This window comes from Ictalurus punctatus, chromosome 9, assembly GCF_001660625.3.
Source record: "Ictalurus punctatus breed USDA103 chromosome 9, Coco_2.0, whole genome shotgun sequence".
NCBI lineage: Eukaryota > Metazoa > Chordata > Actinopteri > Siluriformes > Ictaluridae > Ictalurus > Ictalurus punctatus.
The window spans coordinates 24,168,236-24,192,635 of NC_030424.2; the positions used below are offsets into that span (position 1 = coordinate 24,168,236).

The following is a 24,400-nucleotide window of genomic DNA, read 5'->3' on the forward strand; positions in this document are numbered from 1 at the left end:
AGGGTTATAGTGTTTGTCCTGACGTATTCAGACGTAAACAGCATTAAATTAATAAAAAATTAACTTGGTTTTGTTCTTCTTGCACTATGTTGCACTTCAGCGTCTCCTCCTGATTTGCACTTAGTGACGCATTGTACAGTTTGCTTAAGAAAAGAGTTTGTTTGTCCTCATGCTCTGACTTCCACACCTTTCCACACTTCCTCTTCTTCTTTGTTTTTGTCTTTTGGTCTGCGTTCACTTCTATGCTTGAGCCGTTGCTGTGTACTAGAGCTGCACGATTACGGCCAATATGATAATCCCGATTATTCTTATCAATATTGAGATCTCGATTATTTATCACGATTATTCATTGATTTTAGTGACCACATATTTTTATTGCACTTTCACATTTAAATAAACAGACTGCTGCTTTCACCTCCATGTTGTGCTACATTCCTGATAATGTACAAATCTTTGCATAAAATTAGACTGATCCTTAAAGTGCATCATCTCGTAGAAGCAAAAATATAAATAAAATTGTACCCAAAATATAGGATAAGTAAAAATAAAAATGCCATCAACCAAACAGAATTTAGGAACATAGTGTGAGCCATGACAAATTAATTTACTTTATGATAAACTAAATTTAATAGTTTCAGTTCATTTTACAGACTGTATGCAAAAAAAAAAAAAAAAAAAAAACCTGTTCCACCTTTTAAACAAATACAATATTTTAAATATATATAAAGCTACACCATGAGACATTTTCCACTGTCATGGTTCTGGGCTGGAGACAGTTCTCGAACCGCTCTGTGTATATTGTGTATATATCTGAATAATCTCATATAGGATGTGATTGGGTGAGTTCATTTACCCGTCAGATGCAAAGAGCTTTAGTTTAATGGTGTTCATTACTGATGTTCCGATCAAGATTTTTACGACCGAAACCAATCCAGATACCAATCTTTTTTTTGTTTAAGTTTTAATCAGGAGGTCCATCATAAAGAGTTAAATGTAAGCTCTCTGCTCATGGTCACTGTTAATTGAGATAAATAATAGCAATGAGAAATACTGTTGGTTAATTCATAAATAAACAAGAATAAAATATTTACTTTTAAATATCTTAAACAATTGTCCTAATTAAAAGTAGACTAACACAAGCATGATCCATATTAGGAAAAAGGCTAATAGCCTTCTAAGTAGATAGCAAACTAAACTTAATGTCAAATTGATATTAAATGCAACCCATAGTAATTAAACACAATTTAATTTATCATTTATTCATATTTTATGAAGTTATTATAATCCATCCATACATCTTCTATACTGCTTATCCTAGTTATTATAATATCCATTTTTTATATTAAATGATTTATTTATAACTAAGCACATTTTCTGTCTTTACATTTTTATTAGTTTTCTGTTTGTTTATCAGTTGTTCCTTTTAGATCAGTTCCGCAGTAGAGTGTTGCCATGTCTGCTGATAATATTGTAATTGGGAATTAAATCAAAACATGGAAACTTTTCTATTGATATATGGAAACCTTAAGTTGAAATGAAGTGAATACGCTATGTATTTCATTTAGTGAAGAGCGTGAAGGAGAACAGCAGCGTACTCCTTCTGAACAGTTACTAATATTGATTATGATTGGTGAGGAATCATAATCAATATTATGATTTATTAATAAAGAAGTTTGAATTAAACCCACCTTGTAGCGTTAGCATTATTATTAATTTACTCCACCTGACGCCACTGTGGCTACACGAGCAGGTGCAAATTCAGGTCATTTTGCGGGATCAATAAAAGATGGTGGTTTGTGATATCAGGAAGTTGAGAGAAGCAGATGATGTTCACTGTTACACTTCATCATAATGGCTTCTCTGCAGTATTTCCACACTTGTTTGGTTGACTGAGGTGATGAAAAGCAGTGTGAAAGTGACTGCTGCTCGATGTAGATGCATTTTGGAGGTGTTGTTTTTATCCCGATTTTATTATACAACTACGAACAGGTCACTCGCACCTGTGTCGCAAATGTGGGTGTAATGGTCACACTGTAGTGCCCTGAGTTTATTTCCTGTTCGGCGTGATGAGTTTTAATGTCCCCAACAACCTCTGTAGTGCTATTTAGCATCATGTTAGTGTCATGATTTCTCCTCACGCAAGCGCTGGAGCTCGCTGAAACTGGCATCTTGAGCGCTAAATTGCTAATCCCGTTTCCGGGTTTTGGCACTACAAAATGACGTCATCCCTGCGTCGCTCTATGGTGATTGCTGCAGATCAAAAAAAGCACTTCCTACACTTACAGCCAGAGTTTTCTATTAGCGGAGGATGAACTTTAAACGTTAATATCGCAGTCGATCATGTTCATTTAATCGTGGGCAGTCAAAATCGCAATCGCGATCGATATCCGATTAATTGTGCAGCCCTACCTTACTGCCTAGAATTTACTCTAATTTTGGTCTCCATGTGTCTGGTTGGAAATTGTGACAGCGGATGTGTCTAGGATTATGGTATATGCTTTACCTCCTGCTGTTTGTACTGATTTCAATTTCTATATTAGGCCAAACAGAAACGAAACAAATATAACCACATGAATCCTGCATGCTGTATGCTACATATATTTATAGCACAGCGATGTTGGATTCTCAATTCTGATTGGCCATAATGTTGATTAATATTCTGTGACAGTATTCTAGTAATGCTTTTGTTCTAAAAAATTAATAATTTCTATAGTAACATCTTATACAGGGACTTTAAAAACGTGTAAATATTTGATAGAAATTGTCTTTGAGTAGACGAGTATTTAACATTTTTGGAAGTTCTCTCCAGTGTCAGGACTCTGTAACAGTCAAAGGTAAAGCTGCAAGCTGTTTTCCACAACAGGTAAGCCTTCAATGCAATGATAGAGGACTTTGCATTTCTCTTTAACATGACAAGGTGCATGCTCTTAAAAAGAGCATTTTTACAAAATACTGCACTCTAAATTGTAGTGCCAGTATTTTCATTTTACCCTTGAAGCACTGGATGACTTTACTGTTCATTCATTCGTAAAACGTTTTTTTCTTGTTTGACCTCGCATGTCATGAAAGCCTGGTAAAATTGTGGATCAATCACATTGGTGCATGCTCAGGTGCTCCTAAACAGAGTTGAACCAGTGTGGTCTCAACTGCAAGTGCTGTCAACTATTTGCTGCATTTCTAGATCTTTCTTTGGTGTGTCACCTATGTGACTGCAGTGATCAATGCCATGGAGGGTGAAATAAAGGGGAGCCGAGGCACCTCACTCTGTCTCCCGCTGTCTGAATCGATCACGCTCTGAGGGTAGACTGAACAAAGCCTTTCTGTGAACCCTATCAGAGAAGCAGCAGAAAGGCAAACACACATTCCTACTCAGTTAATGGAAAAAATAAAGAAAGACAAAGGAAGCATTTAACAAGGATTGATTTGTTATAAGGATAACATGCAATTGTGAAATATATTAATGGATGTCTGCATCGTTAGAGTACTGGTGCTTAGACCACCTCAGAGTTAGTTAGTTTGGTATGTTCAATTGTACAAGGTTCATACTCTGAAGTGAAATAAACTAGTCTACATTTACATTTAAAGTCCCTGAATACTGGGCCTCATTTATCAAACTGGATATGAAAGAATTTATTAGTAAATTGTTCAGAGGGGAATATCTTGAGTGGTGCAACAAAGAAATATCCACCCTATAATTGGGAGACTGCAAGAATCCCGAAAATGCCACAGTTATTTGAGGCTGGGAGTCCAAGACAGCAAAATTGGCCATGCTCTCTGGGTGGGTGGGGCATGCCCCCCCCCCTTTCCCCTGTCAATCACAGCAACACAAGCCAATTATGGCAATGTAAGCTTGTGTATTTAGAAATTTAGAAAAGGGTGGGTAGTGCTTTCCTCGGAGGGTGTTATTTCCTCCAAAGGTGTTATTTCCTTGCAATTAACACTCCCTGACATGCAAAACAACCAACCTGATATCATGAGGCAGCTGTAGGAATTAAAGCTAAAAAGGGCAGTGTGGTTCAATTTTGTCTGATTTCATATGCATGAAGTTGTAAGAAAACCCCATCCCTAACCTTAATGTAACCCTTTTGTGTTGCAAATGTTATGGTCACCATAGACAATTCCCCCCAGACCACCAGAGGGCACCCTCACTCACACTTTTTGAAATTCTTCCTTCGTCTGCCCTTGTTTGTGGGCTTTGTTCCTTCCTTATTTTTGCACACCTGTTTTGTGTTCTCCTAATTAGTTACTTAAGTTCTCTGTTTTCCCTCCTTAATTGCCAAGCATTATGTTGTAGTTACTGTTAGGTTGTATTTGCACCAGGAGTAGCTTTTTTTTCATGTTGAGTTTGTTTTGCTTTGCCTTGCATCCATCTAGTCATTGTTCAAGTTGTTCTAGTTTTCATTTTTTAAGTCTTTGTTTGTTTATTAGTTGTTTACCTATTAAAGAGACTGCATTTGCATCCAACTCCCTGGATTTTGTGACAGCAAAGTTTTACAAAATTGCGAGACCATTTTAAGACTACATTTAGGGTTCTGGTTCTGGCTAATTGTACATTGCTGTAGTTAATTCCTTAAACACCGACAACCAATGGTTGGTCCAGACATTTCTCATTATGTACATAGTGTGACCTTGGTATTATGTGACCCTATCTTTCAATCCTAAGCCAGGTAGACCCCGATATTTATGAAGGTCATGATACATTTCCTATTACTTGCACTGTAGGTACTGAATCATTTATAGTATTTACAGAATAATGTGCTTTAACATTCATTTATCTCCAGTAACTGTTTTATTTTGGTCAGAAGACTAGGCAGAAAGCAGGATACACCTTAAATGGGCCCAGAATTCATTGTCTGTGAATACAGTTTGCCTTGTCATCCACATATGCTGGTTAAAGCACTATCATGCAAAGAAGAAGCTACATGTGAACATGATCGAGGAATGCCGCCGTCTTCTCTGAGCCAAAGCTCTTTTAAAATGGACTGAGGTAAAGTGGAGAACTGTTCTGTGGTCAAACAAATTGAAATTTGAAATTCTTTGTGGAAACCATGGATGCAGCATCCTCTAAACTAAAGAGGACTAAAGAGGAGAGGGACCATCCGGCTTTTTATTAGCGCTCAGTTCAAAAGCCTGCATCTCTGATGGTATGGGGTGCATTAGTGCCTATGGAAGGGCCAGCTTGCACATCTGGAAAGGCACCATCAATGCTGAAAAGTATATACAGGTTTTAGAGCAACATATGCTTCCATCCAGATTCTATCACATCTTTACTTTACAGAAATTCTCTCTCTCTAAAATACTCTTTTTATACCCAATCATGTTACTGACCTGTTGCCAATTAACCTAATTAGTTGCAAAATTTTCCTCCAGCTGTTTCTTTTTAGTAACACTTCCCGCCTTTTGTTTCCCCTGTCCCAAATTTTTTGAGACGGGTTATGACCATCAAATTCAAAATTACTTAATTTTTTTCTTAAAATGGTGCATTTCCTCAGTTTAAACATTTGATATGTTTTCTATGTTCTATTGTGAATTACACATGGGTTTATGAGATTTGCAAATCATTGCATTCTGTTTTTAATTATAATTATTTACATTTTATACAGCATCCCAACTTTTTTGGAATTGGGGTTGTACAAATATATTTATATATATATATATATATATATATATATATATATATATATATATATATATATATATATATATATATATATGTACATATATGTATATATACATTATATATATGTATACACACACACACACACACACACACATATATATATATATATATATATATATATATATATATATATATATATATATATATATTAGAGATGCACCAATGTACCGGCCCATGAATGCATCCAATGATCAAGGATGATTATATCCTGTCAATACAAATAGGGCAGGAAAACACATCGATTTCATGCTGTGTGTAAAGATGTCTCTTGTATGGAATGACGACAAAACTGCAGTTTGTAAGCTCTGAGGTTTTTTTAAAACCTGAATTAAACGGCCAGTACACCGTTCAAAGATTTAAATGAAGATAAGATGACAAACTATATTTGTAGAGTAGTATGTTTCATATCCAGTTAATGTTAATATATATAAAAAGTTTATATTGTATATTACCAGTTTGATATCAGTAATGAAGTATAAATGCTTTTGTTTGTGGTGAGTGAATATAAGCCTAACAGGAGGTTTTTTTTAGAATTCAGTCAATGTTAATATGAATTAATAACATTCAATAAGTTTAAAAATCTTACTTTAATCTTCAGAATTTAGTCCATGTGATAATGTTAATTTGAGTCATGTGTTTTATCTTTATGAGACCAGTTACTGTGAAACAACTTGTTGAAATGGAGAGAAAAAAGTTTTTATTCAGAAAAATTTCGGAATAATTTTCTTCAGGATTGTGGAATTAATTATTATTATATCACTCTGAATATACGGTTATCCGTATCGGCTGAGAAATTTAGTAACACACACACACACACACACACACACACACACACACACACATATATATATATATATATATATATATATATATATATATATATATATATATATATATATATATATATATTCACACACAATGTTTTTTACTAAGTGAAAATATCCTGCCTATAGGGCATTTTTTCAAATATTTCTCATTATGGGTTGAATAATTCAAACATAAATCAAATATTTAAGCAATATCACATGAGCAAGAGTGTGGTTATACTGAATATTGGCACAACTGTCATGTGTGTGTAGTTAATATGTTGATGTGCCGATATTCAGTATATGTACATTATAATAATAATAATTATTATTATTATTATAGTTATTATTATTTATACAGCAGTTCTATGAACAATAAATTAATATCGGGTGAGTGACATTTCAGACACAATGTGGCCAACTGTTCTATTAGTGGAACATTAATGCTAGTGGAAATAGATCCTGAACAAGCTTTATAAGTTACTTTATAGTGTGCCGGCTAGCTAGCTCACATTGATGTCACATTGAGAATCCGGTAAAATTGGCATTCCTTCTTCCTTTTTATTTACATCTGACAAGCATTTTAAAGTCAAAAGTTACATTCCTGAAAACTACCATTTACCCTATCTGCTGATGATGTCCCTAACATTACTATAGTAACAGTCAGGGGTGGACTTAGCACCAGGCAAAGTAGGCAACTGCCTTGGCTCCCACAGAATCCAATAAAATATATATGTATGTATATGTTAAATAACATGCGGATAATTTTCATATCTTTGTTAAAATACTGAGGTGATTCATGTCACTGTTCTTTCAGCAGCGTCACTACAAGCCCCCTTTCCCAAACCCCAGTTGAATAGGGCACATTCCTATATTTCACCTATTGGCCCCTCAAATCACTTAATCTACCTCTGGCAACAGTAGTTTTCTTATTACATTGGCAGTTTGACTTCTTTGTTTCAAATTTTTTGCTATTTCTAGAAATGCTTAAAAAATAATACATAAAAACAATAATCTGCCAAGATAACGAGACTGTTTCAAGCGTGAAATGAGCAGAAATATGTCCAGAAATAAGTTTAATAATCAAATGCAAATGTTTATTGCAATCATGTAATAGAAAAGAACTAGACAGCTTTGACTATATTCAAGTATCGACTATATTCAGCGTTCGAGTATTCTTTGAATACAGTCATACATCCAAGCCAGATTACACCTACACATCTACGGGCATTAACACACCCACAGTACACTCATGCATATCTACAGCCCTGTAACACATGCACACACCTTAACAGACCTACACATACGTTCGTATGATTGCAAAAGATGAAGAATTCTCACGAGCGTTTCTCACGAGATTAGGGGACGGGGTTCGCATCTTATTATTATTATTATTATTATTATTATTATTATTATTATTATTATTATTATTTTAATAATTAATAACTGTTCCACAATTCGACCCCCCAAAAATAAATAAATAAATTATGGTTGACACACCTGCCTCACATGCCTGGTCTACCTCTCCTGTGCCATCTAGAGATTGCTTTAAGTTCTGCTTCCCGTGCGCGTGACACGCTTCTCCGTGCCGCGCGCCATGCGCATCAAACCCGTCTCTCAGCCTTGAACCGTACTTCTCAGGCAGGACTTCCATCCCCAACGCGGATTTCTTATGAGAGCTATGGCTCATGCGTCCATGCATTTGGAATTAAACGCGGAATATCTGGGCGACCTCGTGAATGCACCAGGATATTTTGCAGTTTAAATCCTGACAGTGAGGTCGATTTTCAGTCCTGAGACTACGCAGCTAAGTGCATTGTGCGGTATAAGAGAGAGAGAGAGAGAGAGAGAGAGAGAGAGAAGGACGTAGTTTTTTTTTCTTCCGTTTTCGCGTTGTCAGTTTGAGGAGGATGAAATGGATGATGGTGCAGAAAGACAGAGTTTTAAAGCGCATCGGTGCGAATGAAGCTTAACGAAGCAGAATCGACACGTTTCCACATATCAAGGTAAGACCAGGCATAACAACAACACAGTTTTGCCCATTAGACAAAAAAATAAAATAAAAATAGTAATCATTCCGACTGCTCAAGTCATTTAGATATAGCCATGTGGAACGCATATGTGATACTGGATTAAAGCCAGATCTCCAAGCAGATTTGTAACAAGAAAAGTTGCCAATGCACTGGTTAAAAAAAAAAAATCTGAAATGAGACAGGCAGACATGTGCACTGGTAATTAAGAATTATCATAGATGCATTGTACATTGGAGATTTAAGACACCATCCCGGCTGGAGCTCAGGCACCGTGTCCCTAGTGCTTTTTTGTTTGTTTGTTTATTTATAATTAGTATAAATATGGCATCTCAACGTGCCAAGCTGATTCATTTACATTTCAAGGATATGTTTCAGTATAGTGTCATAGACAGGTTATAACAAACGAGCGTAATGTAGGCTAAAAACATTCACACAGAGGCAGATGGCTAGTTAAACTTATATGACTGGTTTTGATCTGCAATTTGTAGAGCAGTGGTGACATGTGAATGTAGAGTTTTATTTATTTATTTTTTTTATGTTTGTATAATACTTCACCTTCTCAGTGGAATGTTCACTGGCAAAAGAGTATGTGCATCTGCACAATTTGATTTTAGGGAGTGGTGTGTGTGTGTGAGAGAGAGAGAGAGTGAGAGAGAGAGAGAGAGAGAGAGAGAGAGAGAGAGACTTTTAAATGGTGCGTTGTTTTCCACTATGTATACCTATCCAAATCTATTGAAGGCAAGTTTTATTTAAATTTTTTTTTTTAAATGGACAACCCAGCTTGTGTTGAATTTACACTAGAAATATCCATCTCAGAGTAAGGCGATGTAAATCCAAAACAGACCTGCTTTGTAATTTTTATGCTGCCTGGAAAAGCAGGATGTATGAATGTGTATAAGAAGGCACTATGTTTCTGCACCATGTTCAACGTTAACACATCTGTTTTTACGGTCTGTGAACTCCTGGGATAAATATTTCTTACCACTGCTGATAGCTGACAATCTGGCATTCTTGACATAGCAGATTTTTTAGTATTATGAGTTTTTTGTTTTGTTTTCAACAATACTCTTTATTAAACACTATGCATTATGTAACCCTAAGGTTAGTCCCTCTGGATGAACCCTTAAAGGTCCTTTGTAGAGATCTACATCAGTGGGTTTCTCTATTTCCCTAACTAAAAAATGTTCCAAGTACAAACACTTGTAGGAAGCTAAGAGTTCTGTCTATCCAAAGAATTATACAGGATCCTTTCGACTAAGGCCAAGAGTTCACATTAGATATACACTCTTGGAAGCAAAAGTACCTGTCCTTGTCAATTCATAGGGCACATCTTTTGTATCTAGAGTGTCTTTCTCCTGGATATATGCATAAAGTGTACCTTAAACATACTACTCTGAAGTACATCCTGAGGTGTACCTTAAATCAATTTAAATGTACACAATATTCATGTTGCCATATAAAAGATACACTATATTGCCAGAAATTTGTGGACACCTGACAATCACCCCCATGTGCTTGTTGAACATCCATTTCCAGATTTAGTCACCTCTTTGCTATTATAATAGCCTCCATTCCTCTGGGAAGGCTTTCCACTACATTTCTGAGAATGGCTGTGGGAATATGCCATTCATCCACAAGAGCATTAAGTCAGTCACTAATGTTGAGCAATAAGAACTGTCACACAGTCAGTGTTCTAATTCAATAAAAGTGATCAATGTTGTTGAGGTTGGGACTGTGTATAGGCCAGGCAACATCTCCCACACCAGCATTGTCAAACCATGTCTTTTGAACCTTGCTTTGTGCACTGAAACAGGCTTGGGCTCCTATTCCCTTTAGTTCCAGTGATGGGAAATCTTAAAGACATTCTAGACAATTCTATGCTTCCAACTTTGTGGCAACAGTTTAGGGAAGGCTCGCATATGGATGTGATGGTAAAATGTCCACATATTATTGACCATATAGTGTACATAGTACAGTTATGAGGGTAGATGCTACTAGAAAAGGTACTACTTTTACTTCTGAGAGCGTAGAAGCTGTTTTTTTTTTGGATTGCTTGAAAAAAGTGCAATCTTAGAAAATGAGGGTTATTCACAGTGCATTAGATAGTAGCTTTCTAAAGAAGTTCTACTCGTGACCTTTTCTAACAAAGAATCTCTCTGAGTGTTTTTGACTTTTCACTGAACTGTGAATTAAAGGTGTATTAATTTAGCCAAAAATCTTTGTACTCCTACAACGAAAAGGCCTTCAAAGACCTTGCTATTACATTTTATTATTAACTTATGCATCTTGAAGCATTATATTGAGTAAGTAATATGATTCATTCAGTAAGTACTGCAAAACTAATCAGAATGGCGTTTAGTATTGATGGATGTAATGTTGGGGCCTGGGAGTTTAATGGTGTCAAATCATGAGGCAGTATTTTGAATGTAGGAATGGAACTGATTGATGGATGAACTATAACGAGCACATTTTCAAAAACTATTAACTCAGGTTTACTTGATTGTCCTTGAATTTAGTTCTTATGTCAATACTAATGAAAAGTTTTACTTCATTTTCTTTTCTGAATAACCTTATTCCTTATGTGGTTATATAAGTCTAGAAAGAACTTCCAATCTAAATATATTGCAAAACAAAATGGTACCTCTGGCCAACACTCTGAGCATGCACACTGACAAACACACTATCAGATACACACCTGAAGAACTGATGGCCTAATTTGTGTTTGTGACATTACAGAACTGCCATGGCCTGTAGGACATGTTCCTTAATGAACTTAGAACTGATGATTTTTTTTACCCACTGGAACCAATGTACAAAAAGTGCTAGAGAGAATTGTGGTCTTTTCAAACAAAATATCAGAAAATGTCTGGAAGAAAAAATACACCACAGATATCAGTTTTCATATGATCTTGCTACTGATACAAATTAGAGGTGCAATTGTGCTGTGTGAATTAGGGCTGTAGTGAAGACCAAGATCCCAAAAATGTTTACATTTACAATTCAATTTTAAGCATTGGTAGACACCCTGATCCAGAGCTTTAAAAAATATTCAAAATATTATCACTAATAGAAATAAAAGCTACTGTAACCTCTCACCATTCAGTTATGTTAGTTGATTATCCATGAATTCAATGGAAGCAATGGACTTTATATAGCTGGACTTTTCACTGAATACCCTTGCTCTATGGTACAATGTTTCAGCTGTCAAAATCTGGATGATAAAGATAATTTCTTTTAATTTCATATTTAACCATCTAACATTTTGCCATTACATGCAAAGTACATTCAATAACATCAGTGGGAAATCCCACAGTGGGGGTCTGCACATTCCTCTACATCTCTCCTAATAGGAACTCCACTGAAGTGCTGATAGCTAATGAACGTTCAATAAATCTTTCCATGCCAAGGTCAGGCACAGGCAGAATGGAAGATACTATCAGTAGTACTATCAGTAACTAGAGACGTAGTGTGACAGCTGAAGCAATGCTCATGTTGGGTGTGTGTGTGGGGGGATTGCACCACGGTTTATGCTCTTTATGTGGATCTCTGCATCTATTATAGTTAATAAGACTGATTTTCATAGAGTATTACTATGTTCTCTATAGCATTCATGTCTATTCATTGCACAACCACAACAGAAAATCCAACTGAAATTAGGTAATATTGTTCAGTCACACCAAGATAAATTACAAAAGGAATCCTCTTTCATGGGCTCCTCCTTCATGGGAAGAGATTTGCTGAGCAAGGAATTGATGCCACGTAAATCCCATGCACGTGTGCATATTGTGACAGTTTTTTGTTTATGGACTAAAACATTTTTAAAAATTGTGACGTTTGCAGTGACAATTATGGTGGTAGTACGATGATAATTTCCTGTAAATATTTCCTCTTACGCTAGTATTCATAATCAGATCACATTGGGCCTCAGATTTATTCATAAACAGTTTACACAAGAAATGTGGTATTCAAGAATATCCGGTTTGTTTGAGAGAAAAACCCAACGAACTTGCTATCCTACATGATCTCTTGAGACCAAGTAAATTTTACATATAAGGAGACTTACTAATTTGAAGTTTGATTGATCATATAATTGGTGATGAATTACTGCAATGTTACTGATTACTTTTTGTTAAGGTTGAATAGCATATGTACTAGCAGTGGCTGAGCTGTATTTATTGGAAGATTTAGTTCACTCCACCCTTAGGAGGTGCTGTTTTGTTTTTTGGAGTAGGATTTATTCCTTTTGTTGCTTCCAGCTCTCTGATAGTTTTTTGGGTGTTATAAAATGCAAATGCTGTAAACATTGCTGATTGCCATTCATCAATATACAAAAAATCCAAACGTTGTTGCTCAAAGCTTTGTGCATCTGGCATGAATTTTTAGTTTGAAAACATTCACACACAGCTTTGCGTACAACAAGGTTCACTGAGTGAGGCTGCTCCAGAGCCTGTGCTCTGTCTTCTTGTCTAAGGTCAGATATGATGATTTACTGATGATGAGAATGTTACGATGAGCATTGGGATTCCTGACAATGGCAGAAAGTAACTGGAGCAATGACACCTCAGGGACAGCGAATGGAGCACAGATGGACTGTGCCTGGCAGCTACACACTGAATTAGTTGCCTCTTTTGGGATGAAGGAAAATGGTTCTCAATCTCACAGTGAAATATGAGAATCTGACCATTAGCATGTAATTTCTGCACAGCGACCCAGACAGATGAACCACATTACACTTGTACTTAAGAATGAGGTGCAGTCTCATTTTTTAAACACGCTTCCTGAAGATACCACTGCGTTCATTGAAGAGGAGAAGTAGATTGTGGCTTCAGGCTCTCGCTTTACGGCACTGTCAATCATCCAATGGTATGAGAGACAACGACTTTCATGTTCAGCATGAGATGCTTGAATAATAAATGCATTATATAAGTGTGCTTTTTTAAGTAGAAGGCTTCAACATGTTCTGGTCAATATATGCAAACAATATTCATGTATTCAGTTTCTTAATGCATTTTACTTTGTTTGTTTTGTGAACGTTAGTGTAAATCCCAAGTGGGTATATTCAGAATCCAATGCCCACAGAGTCAATTAAAAGAGTCAGTTCTAAATTTGATTTGTTATCATTTTAACACTTTATCCTTCATAACATCATCTAGATATTATGTTGATTATTAAAGTGATAGACTAGGCCTTTAATTAATGTTTCACACATTTTTATGAGCTGTGCTTATGCATTTTGCAAGAAAATAAGATGTATAATATGATATTCATGTTAAACATCTTTCTAACTATGACTGTTCACTGTAATGATCCAAGGCTCCTTATCTAATCTTGACCAAAAGATGATGGGTTCCCCTTTGAATCTGTTACCTCTTAAAATTTCTTCCTTTTTTCCATCTCCCTGGCTTGCTCATTAGGCATCTATATCTAGCCCGGGATTTCTGTAAAGCTGTGCTGTGACAATGTAACTGCTACTAAAAGCTCTGTATAAATAAAATTGAATTATATTCTGCTTGTGTACAACCCCTTAAACTCTTCTTACATTCCTCACTCTAGTAACTGCATATCTTTCCTATTAGTGTTACAGTAGTTTCTGAATAATTAAAAATAGTTACTGTATAATGTTCTTCAGGATGAATAAGGGAGTTTAGTAAGGTTTAGAAACAGCTGAGGTTTCCCATATTGGCTTATATACTTTCCACAGTGAAAGTCTGAGACATTGAGCCTGGCTATTCAGACCTCACAGACTTATTTGTAATCGATTTAAACCCTTTCCCCTTAGTGAGAACAGTGTGGGCTGCCTTTCTAGAATTAGTTAATTACATCCAGCTGGCAGAGGCTCCTTATGGAGTTACACTGGCATTGGGGTAGCTGAGTTTTCACGCTGAAAAGCTCAAAGTTTTGCGATATACAGATTAAAGTGGTAACAGAGGAAGATATTTGCTTACCACAGCTGTTTCACGGTATTCACTTGAGATTAGTCAGGCTTGAAAACTTAAACAAATATTCTGCATCCTTCATCAATGACACATGGTTGCCTGTATGGTTAATGGCTGTATGTATTCATTCATTCACAGTGATGGCCACTGTGTATATGGGGCCTATTCTGGTAATGCTGAGTATGAGGTGGGAATACACCTTGGGAGGCAGTCCAGTCATTTGCAGGGCATCATGCACACACATTCACACCTAGGGATAATTTAGAATTGCTAATCCATCTAGGGAGACAATGATGTGCCATATCTGAGGTCAGTGACATTTATAGTTTTACAGTAACTGCTTCACCAAACAAACCAGCTTGCCTTGATAAGGCACTCAAAGATACACACACACACACACACACACACACACACACAAAACCCCACACAAAACCCCTTGACTGGCAGTGTATACTGTATATACGAGAAAACACGTTTGTTTTACATCACTGGACGGAAGACAACATGACTAGAACTAACATGAATACAAAAAAAACAAAAGTGCACACAGGGTAGTTAAGACATCAGCACCTTTGTAGACATCTTGCCTATTGGAACACCATGTTCAGGAGCAGCAGGCCGTTAGGAAAGTGTTAAAAACCAGTCTTGCTTCATGGAGGCAGAATGAAGGGCTACTTGTGTAGCTGAGAGGCGATAACATTCAGGCTTGGCTGGGGATGTAGGCTCTGTGAGGAAGCTGTAATTTAGAAGGGATCTGGGCCTTATCAGCTTGTGTCCTGGTGTTGGGGGTGTGTGTGTGGAGCGCTTAAAAAAAAAAGAGAAAGAACCCCAGGGATGAGTCATTTTGCAAGGAAACACAACTGGTCTCCAGGACAAATCTCTTCTTAATCATAGGGCAACATCAAGTACTGCTGGAAGATGCTGAATAGAGTGTGGAAGTTCAGAACAGAATGTATTGGTGTGCTTATGTATGTATGTATGTATGTATATGTGTGTTACAGCAATAAGACATCAACTCACTCAAAAGCACATGACCTGCTATATGCCATTAAGTATTAGCTGTACTGAAGCACACATGTGTAACAACGCAATTATTATTCTGTGTAAATCATAGAGACTGCTGTATGTAAAATTCAGCAATTTGCATATTCATTGATCATTTGCATATCCATAACCATTTGTATATGAAAACATACTACATGAAGAAGGAGGATTTTTTAAGATACTCAGAATACAAGAACGTTATTATCTAGAATAGAAAATAATAGATTAAAACCAATTTCTTTCAGAAAGAAGCTGTTTTTTGGTCATGACACTGCAAACTAACTATTTACATATTTACAAAGCAGAGCAGAGTCAAACCGATTATTTATGTATTTACTTTATGTATTACTATCATTTCTATCAAGAACACAGACAAAACAAGCAGTGGTAATTAGTGATTGGTTGTTGGGAAAATGTTTAGTGATTGGTCACTGGGAACAATAGTGATGTGATCATTGATTGGTTGATAGGAACAATGATGTCTTTTTCGTGGGAACACTAGTTATCACTGATTTGTGTTAATGACTATCGATAATTGGTCTTCCATATTCTAGGATTGCTGATGAAGTGATTAATACAAATAATATTGGTTTTAACTTTAGCATCTACCAATTATTTGTGGTTTTGCAGTAGGGAAATGTGTTGCCCAGATTCATTCATTTTACAGATACCTTCACAACATTCACTAATATTTAAAGTCAGATTTTCGTAGGTCACTTCATGATTGAACATGAATATTGCAGCACACTCAGCATGTCTATGTACGCATGCTCTCTTTTCCTGTTCGTATTTTGCCCTTTCATGTTGAGATGATTGATCCGTAATGTTCCTTATGTTTGCCCACAGAAAGACACTCCATAATATTGGTAATTTTGGTGATTTTCACAGCTCATAGCCATTGTATTTGTGACTCTGACAAAACTTAATGGCAGAATGTATTTGACTGTGTTGTCTCTATTGTGTGTTTTTCACTTGTATCACATGTATTTAATTGTGAGGCAGTGGGGTGCTGAAAAGAAGTTAAAAGCTGACTGAAGACTTATACCACTTAGAAATGCTCGTTACACATGGAAAGCGAGTTCACACATACTAATCCGATTTCATTGATATACTAATCGATCACTAGTTTTTGTTGTTTGGCACTGAAATTGGTTGACATTAAGTGTGTTTGAAAGAATTTTACTTTCAGGTTTCGTGCAGGGAGTAAAGGAAACAACACAAGCCGAGAAAACTATGAAAGCAAAACAAAAAGGTTTAAGGAGTTTGCAACCCATGGCTTCATGTGCAGCAGCTTTGCAACAAGTTATATATTGAGAGAAATAAGTCCATAGCCTTTGCAGGTTTTCACTACTGTGGTAGAAATAGGATTTAAAATTCACACTATTTTCATTGGTTTTTCATTTATAGCCTACTGGTAAAACTCCCACTGCTTCCTGGCCTCTAAAATTAGACATGTACAAGGTTTTCTGTCTTCTCTCACTAGTGTGGGATTGATGAGCTTGTTTATGTCAGATAGACAAGCACAAAGATGAGTTGTGACAGCGTGGGAATAATCCCTGGATAAGCTGATGTCACAGTTCTCGGCTCACTAATCCAACTTCCATCCAACTCCCAACGTTTTTGTAAAAATATGCTATTAACAGAACATTGCATTTGCTTGAAGTTGGAAATGATTAAAATAAGCCATAATAAAGTTTAAAATAATATTTTTGTTAATTTTTTTTCCCCATGAAATGTGGTGGAGTTGCTCTTTAATTTAATGCTAGTCTATAATATAGACAGTTCCTCAGTTCTAGAAAATAATGAAAATTAACAGAATGCAAATATAGAGATTTAGGAGCATTTGTTAGCATGTAGCCTGTCCGAGCCAGTTTATATGACTAAGGCACAGATTCCTGAAGGATATTTATCTTGATATAATGTAGAGAAGAGTACTAATACACAGTTTAAAAAGATTAATCTTGTGTAAATCTAAAAATATTGCATTTTATTATTTTCTGCTTTAAAAAAAAATAGAGACGAGTGGAAGTTGTAAACTTTCTCAGAATGAGGTCTTTCCATTTGTTGCGAAATTTCCATTATTGTTGAATTATCAAGCTGCACGTTAAATGTTTTAGACAAAGTCAGGTTTGCAAAAGGTTGTTCTCACGACCGCTCTCAATCATTATTTAAATCACTGTCATAATAGCAGCGTGTACGTGTATGTAATTGGCTGATTATGACTGTACATCATGACATTAAGTATTTTTTTAGTCAACTTCTACTTCTATTCATAATCAGTATTCATGGTAAAACAAAATTCATTCACAGAATTGTTTTAAAAAATATTTAGTTAATTATTAATATTCCAAGAAGTAAGAGGGCAAAGTGGCAGTCCCAGTAGCTGAAATCGTGTTCAGGTGGTGGGGTGGGGTGCTTACCAGAGGGGCCCCCTGGCCCGGGCCCCCTGGGGCCCCCTCGTGGCGCCGACGCAGGGAAATGTTATGAATCAATTTGGAACTGGACGTGTGTCTATAATGTCTCAACGCACTGTGAAGACGATGGTGCAAATGGCCAAAAAAATCTCCAAGGGTCACAGCTGGAGAATGGCAGAAGTTAGCTGCGTCTAGGGGCCAGAAGTCTCCAAATCTACAACCCGAAGTCACCTACATTACCAGTTGTTTGGAAGGGTTATTTGGAAGGGTTGTTTGGAAGGGTTTCAAGAAAAAAGCCTCTACTCTCATCCAGAAACAAACTCAAGCATCTTCAGTTTGCCAGACAGTATTGGGACTTCAAATGGGATCTTGTTCTTTGGTCGTATGAAACCAGAGTTTTTTTGCAATAAACACTAGAGCTGGTATTGGCACACACAGAGAAGTAGCCATATGGAAAATTACCTCATGCCCACGGTTAAATATGGTGGTGGATCTTTAATGTTTTGGGGCTGTTTTTCTGCCAGAGGAACTGGACATTTTGTTAGAATATGTGGCATCAAGGACTCTATCAAATATCAACAAATATTAAATGAAAACCTGACTGCCTCTGCCAGAAAGCTTAAAATGGGCTGAACAATGATTCAAAAACATCAAATTCAACACAAAAATGGTTTACTGACCACAAAATCAAAGTCCTGTCATAGTCATCCCAGTCCCCTGACTTTAAACCCATTGAAAAACTGCATGGACCTCGAAATTGGAAGGATCTGGAAAGATTCTGTTTGGAGAAATAGTCTCAGATTCCTTGCCATATATTCTCCAACCTCATCAGGCATTATAGGAGAAGACTCAGAGCTGTTATCTTGGCAAAGTGAGGTAGCACAAAGTATTGACTAAAAGGGTGCCAATAATTGTTGCACACCTATATTTAACAAATATTTTTTTGGGATAAACCTGTGTTTTGTTTGCAATTGTTTGATATCCCTGAGAGCAGAATATGTTTGTGAATTTTTTAAACAAAAGATCGAAATGTTAAACAATAAAGACAATTTTTCACAGCCTCCTTTGCTCATATTTACTAAGGGTGCCAGTATTAGTGGAGGGCACTGTATATAGAATGTTATAAAATGTATTTCTAATGCATAATCAATATAAGACTAGTAAGAATTGCTACCATAACCTCTTGATATTCTAATTAAGCCTTCCAGAAAATGTTAAGATTTGTGTTGCTTTAGAAATGACATGTCAGAGCTGTAGATGGCTTTTTAAACATCACTTTGACAAACAGTAGGAGAGTAGGATAGTTTTTGTTAATCTTAAGACTGGCTGGCATTAGGAAGTGCAGAGTCCTCAACATTTATCTCTCTTAATGTATTCAGTAGCAGTAATAAAAAACATAAATCTGTCTAATTGCCTGTCAAGGAATAAGAGGAAATTAATTTTGCAGCATTTTATTTGTGTAAATTGAAGGATCAGTGTTCAAAATACACAAACACACATTTAATTGGTTTTATATTATTTATTCTCTAATGCAATGGCTCTCTTTTTTTATAGTCAGGGACCCATTTACTTGTTTAAAAAGAAAGAAAGAAAGAAAGAAAGAAAAAAAAATTCAGTACAGATTCATTTTGAAAATATTAGAATATGCATGCATATTATATTTTTGGGGTATTTATTTATTTATTATATCCATAGAACCTTTTTTTTTTTTTTTTTTTTTTTTTAAACGGACATAATTATTATATGACATTACTGTGTGACAAAAAAAAGTAACAAAATTAGAAAAGTGTGAACCACCTAGCTATGCGTGACAGACCCCTGTGGGTCTCTGGGCTCCTTTATAAAAAAAAAAAAATTATTAGGACCATGGCTCTTTTATTGGTTTTATAGCAATGCTACTTTATAACATAAAGAACTGCATCCACGAACATCAACAAAATTACACTACAGAGATGTGATATGAGCCATGACATCAGCACTCACTCTGTGTCTCTAACATAAATGCTTATACTGCCTTATAATAGTATACTGTAGTATAAGAATTATAATCTTATACTCATACAGATATATACAGTGAAAAACACAAGTAGCCCTAAATATTCTCTCCAGCCTTCTTGCATGTCTCATTTCACAACTGCAAGTTTTTTCCACCAGTATGCTCCATGGTCCTGTGTGTCGAAATGACAGCTATTTGACAGCAGCACGAGCTCTGAAATGTCAGTCCAACACCAACTACTGCTGTCGTATGACATTCACTATCTCTCCATGCATGACTCATTGATGCAAATGGGAAACATCAGGGGTTTTTTACTGTGCAAAACAATGCAAACATGGACAACATTATATATTTGTATTTAACCAACTTACCATTTTAGACAAATAAATTGACAAAATTCCTTGACAAATAAATACTGTTCTGTGTCAAGTAGAACAGTATTTTAAGTTTGATCTTGTTGTAGATATCAAACACAAAGACGTCTCACCTCTTTGCAACCAATTTACAGCATCTCCCCTGGGATTTTTCTGGTATGTTTGAGATTACTATTTGTCTCTGTAATGTCTTAGGTTCCTCTTCTCCTGCCAGTGGAGCCTATATTGAGAGAGAAGTGTGACCCACTTTGATCAGTCTTGACATTCAGAAAAGATTTCACAAGGAAGCTTTTGCATCTTCACAACTGGCACTATCAATTATCAAATGGCTATGCCATTGATTTCAAAGAGATGATATAATGGGAAAAAAAATCAGCCTCTCCATTTTCTCTAGAGTGGTTCTTGTGCTGCACCACAATAGTAAAATCAATTGAACATAGATGTGTCCTTCCTCCCTTTAGTCACTGACATCTGATCCTTATTCTGTGATCCTCTTATGCCTATGAAATGGTTTAGCATGTAGGGACAGCAATGTTGAAACATAGTTAGAAGTCAAACTGCTGTGTGTGTGGGTGCACACACACACACACACACACACACACACACACACACATACATACATATATATATATATATATATATATATATATATATATATATATATATATATTAGTATCTCACAAAAGTGAGTACACACCTCACATTTTTGTAAATATTTGATTATATATTTTCATGTGACATCACTGAAGAAATGACACTTTGCCACAATGTAAAGTAGTGAAGTGTACAGCTTGTGTAACAGTGTAAATTTGCTGTCCTCTCAGAATAACTCAACACACAGCCATTAATGTCTAAACTGCTGGCAACAAAAGTGAGTACACCCCTAAGTGAAAATGTCCAAATTGGGCCCAATTAGCCATTTTCCCTCCCCAGTGTCATGTGACTTGTTAGTGTTACAAGGTCTCAGGTGTGAATGGGGAGCAGATGTGTTAAATTTGGTGTCATCGCTCTCAAACTCCCTCATACTGGTCACTGGAAGTTCAACATGGCACCTCATGGCAAAGAACTCTCTGAGGATCTGAAAAAAAAGAATTGTTGCTCTACATAAAGATGGCCTAGGCTATAAGAAGATTGCCAAGACCCTGACACTGAGCTGCAGCATGGTGGCCAAGACCATATAGCGGTTTAACAGGACAGGTTCCACTCAGAACAGGCCTCGACATGTTCGCCCAAAGATGTTGAGTGCACGTGCTCAGTGTCATATCCAGAGGTTGTCTTTGGGAAATAGAGGTATGAGTGCTGCCAGCATTGCTGCAGAGGTTGAAGGGGTGGGGGGTCAGCCTGTCAGTGCTCAGACCAAACGCCGCACACTGCATCAGAATGGTCTGCATGGCTGTTATCCCAGAAGGAAGCCTCTTCTAAAGATGATGCACAAGAAATCCCGCAAACAGTTTGCTGAAGACAAGCAGACTAAGGACATGGATTACTGGAACCATGTCCTGTGGTCTGATGAGACCAAGATAAACGTATTTGGTTCAGGTGGTGTCAAGAGTGTGTGGCGGTTATTGAACATCTGTAGGGCATCCTCAACCGGAAGGTGGAGGAGCACAAGGTCTCTAACATCCACCAGCTCCGTGATGTTGTCATGGAGGAGTGGAAGAGGACTCCAGTGGCAACCTGTGAAGCTCTGGTGAACTCCATGCCCAAGAGGGTTATGGCAGTGTTGGAAAATAATGGTGGCCACACAAAATATTGACACTTTGGGTCCAATTTGGACACTTTCACTTAGGGGTGTACTCACTTTTGTTGTCAGTGGTTTAGACAGTAATGGCTGTGTTGAGTTATTTTTTACATTGTAGCAAAGTGCCATTTCTTCAGTGTTGTCTCATTAAAAGATATAGTCAAATATTTATAAAAATGTGAGGGTGTACTCACTTTTGTGAGACTATATATATATATATATATATATATATATATATATATATATATATATATATATATAGTACTGTACAAAAGTCTCAGGTACAAACTATGTTATGACCTCTACGTTTTCGAGCCAGCGTAAGAACATTTTCGATTTCCTAACACTAGTTTTCCAGCGCAAAATTAAATGTTACAGAAAAATGTTTGTATGTCAGTAAAGAAAGCAGCATATTATGTAAGAGATCACTTTTCAGACAAAAAAATTACAAACATAATGAAGGCTGCTGGATTTTGCTGCAAAATACGAAGCGCCTGTGACAGTCAAAATCTCCACAAGAACTGTGGCTGGTTCTGCAAGAGGCTCAGTAAAACTTACCAGTACCTGAGACTACTATTTTTTTTAGCAAAGGGTCATCATTCCAAATATTGACTTTGTTTCATTTATTACTCTTTACAGTAATTTTTTAAAAAAGATAGAAAGATTTAATTTCATTATTTTTGAGGGCATCTTTGCCATACAGCATTTGTTTGTATGTGTAAGACTTTTGCACAGTACTGTATAATATCCTTCTTTATACCCTTGCACTGTTGAATGATCAATTCTGATTGGTCAGAAGGTATTGTTTAATTTTCTTTAGCAGCTCAGTCAGCATTTCAGGCTGCAAGGTATATATTAAAGTCCCTGTGAAGTGCCTTTGAAATATACAGCATTATTCGATGTGTTGATATAATTTCCACTGAAACAGGAAGTCAGGGCAGAACATATTGTGTACCCCCCCCCCCTCCCCCTTTAAATAGCCAATAGCAATTAGCTTACCTCACAGCCTGAGCTAAGGCATACTTGACAGTACAATGGACACAAGCACAAATACCTCCTTCTCCAAAGTGAATGAATTCAACGTATTTCCTTCTTAATTAACTTACAGTTGGAAAACCGAAAAGAAATGTTTAAACAGCCAAAGACACATTTACAATCCATATGATTTTTCTCACTCAACGGTTTCTGCAAGTTGATTTTTATAATATTGGACACAGGGCACTTCTAGAAAGCATTTGATTGGACAGAAAATCTGATGAGGAGCTGAAGTGCAGATTGACGTCATCAAAAATTTTGAGCCATATTGGTGGTAGAGAGAGACATTTGTCATTGTTTTGGCATACATTATCTTAGAGATAACCTTAAGGCTAACATATTCATACTAAAAGCCACAACACTTCTATTTTATTTCATGGGGACTTTAATGTCCTTGTTCTAATACATTATTGTTTCCATAGTAACAACTTATGGATTAAAGTGTGTAACTGTAGATATGGTGAACCTCCTGTAGGGAAGGAGTCTCCAGTGTCAGCTCTTTGTAACAGTCAAAGGTAAAGTTGTACGTTTTCCAACATAGGAAAGTCTTCAAGACAGACAGCTTAGTGGCTTCTTATTAAGCTGCTTTTTTTTTCTTAAAGCGAGAGAAATGAGATTAGTAAAGGATCAACTGCTTATACAGTAGGTGTTAGTTCATAAGTTATACTGATGTATCATAAAATTAAATTGAACTATAAATGGATAAAATGTATAACATGTTCTTTAATTAATAATATAGGTAATTGCTAGCAACTTACTGTGGTATAAGAAGAATAAAACACTTCACAAAACGTCATTATAGGAAAACATTCAGCTTCAGGGTGGTAAAATTAATTTGGCTGATTCTTTTGCTGTAACTGTTGTGTTTTATTTCTTTAATACTGAAATAAAGGAGCTGTAGCTAAAGATACAGTGTTTTTATGCCCTTTCTGTCCATGTGTTATTCTTTCAGCACATATTTTTTTCTGATGTTTATGAAATGCGTAGGTACTGTCAGTGTCTTAAACATTCAGCAAGGGGATTGTGAATGTGGGTAGAGAGTAAGAGAACTGCCAGAAGACTTCCTGCACATATGGTGACTACCGTGCAGCTTCATGACAACTCAGAAACAGCCGCTCGTTCTAGAAACATGTAGTTTTATATAACATTTTAACATGCCTGGTAAAAAAATAACATAAATAGTAGAAAACAACTGTTATGAGCAAATGGTGGTAGCATAATTACTTTGTGCTAAATTACCTTGTAGAAAAACTTGTGATAATTGGTGCACACCACCTGTACACTATTCACTCACAGCTAAGGAAAAAAAAAAGACAATATCAGCTCATGTTCCTTACAGTC

General features: G+C 36.3%; 1 protein-coding gene across 3 annotated transcripts in view; it reads left to right on the forward strand.

Annotated features, from left to right (window-relative positions):
* Nucleotides 1–8,109: 8,109 nt before the first annotated feature.
* Nucleotides 8,110–24,400, forward strand: part of LOC108269515 (leucine-rich repeat and fibronectin type-III domain-containing protein 2) — a 144,838-nt gene continuing 128,547 nt past the window's right edge. For all 3 annotated transcript variants that reach the window (XM_017475456.3, XM_017475457.3, XM_053682828.1), the window contains exon 1: nt 8,110–8,492. The gene's annotated coding sequence lies outside the window, so the exon portion shown is untranslated. The remainder of the gene's footprint in view (nt 8,493–24,400) is intronic.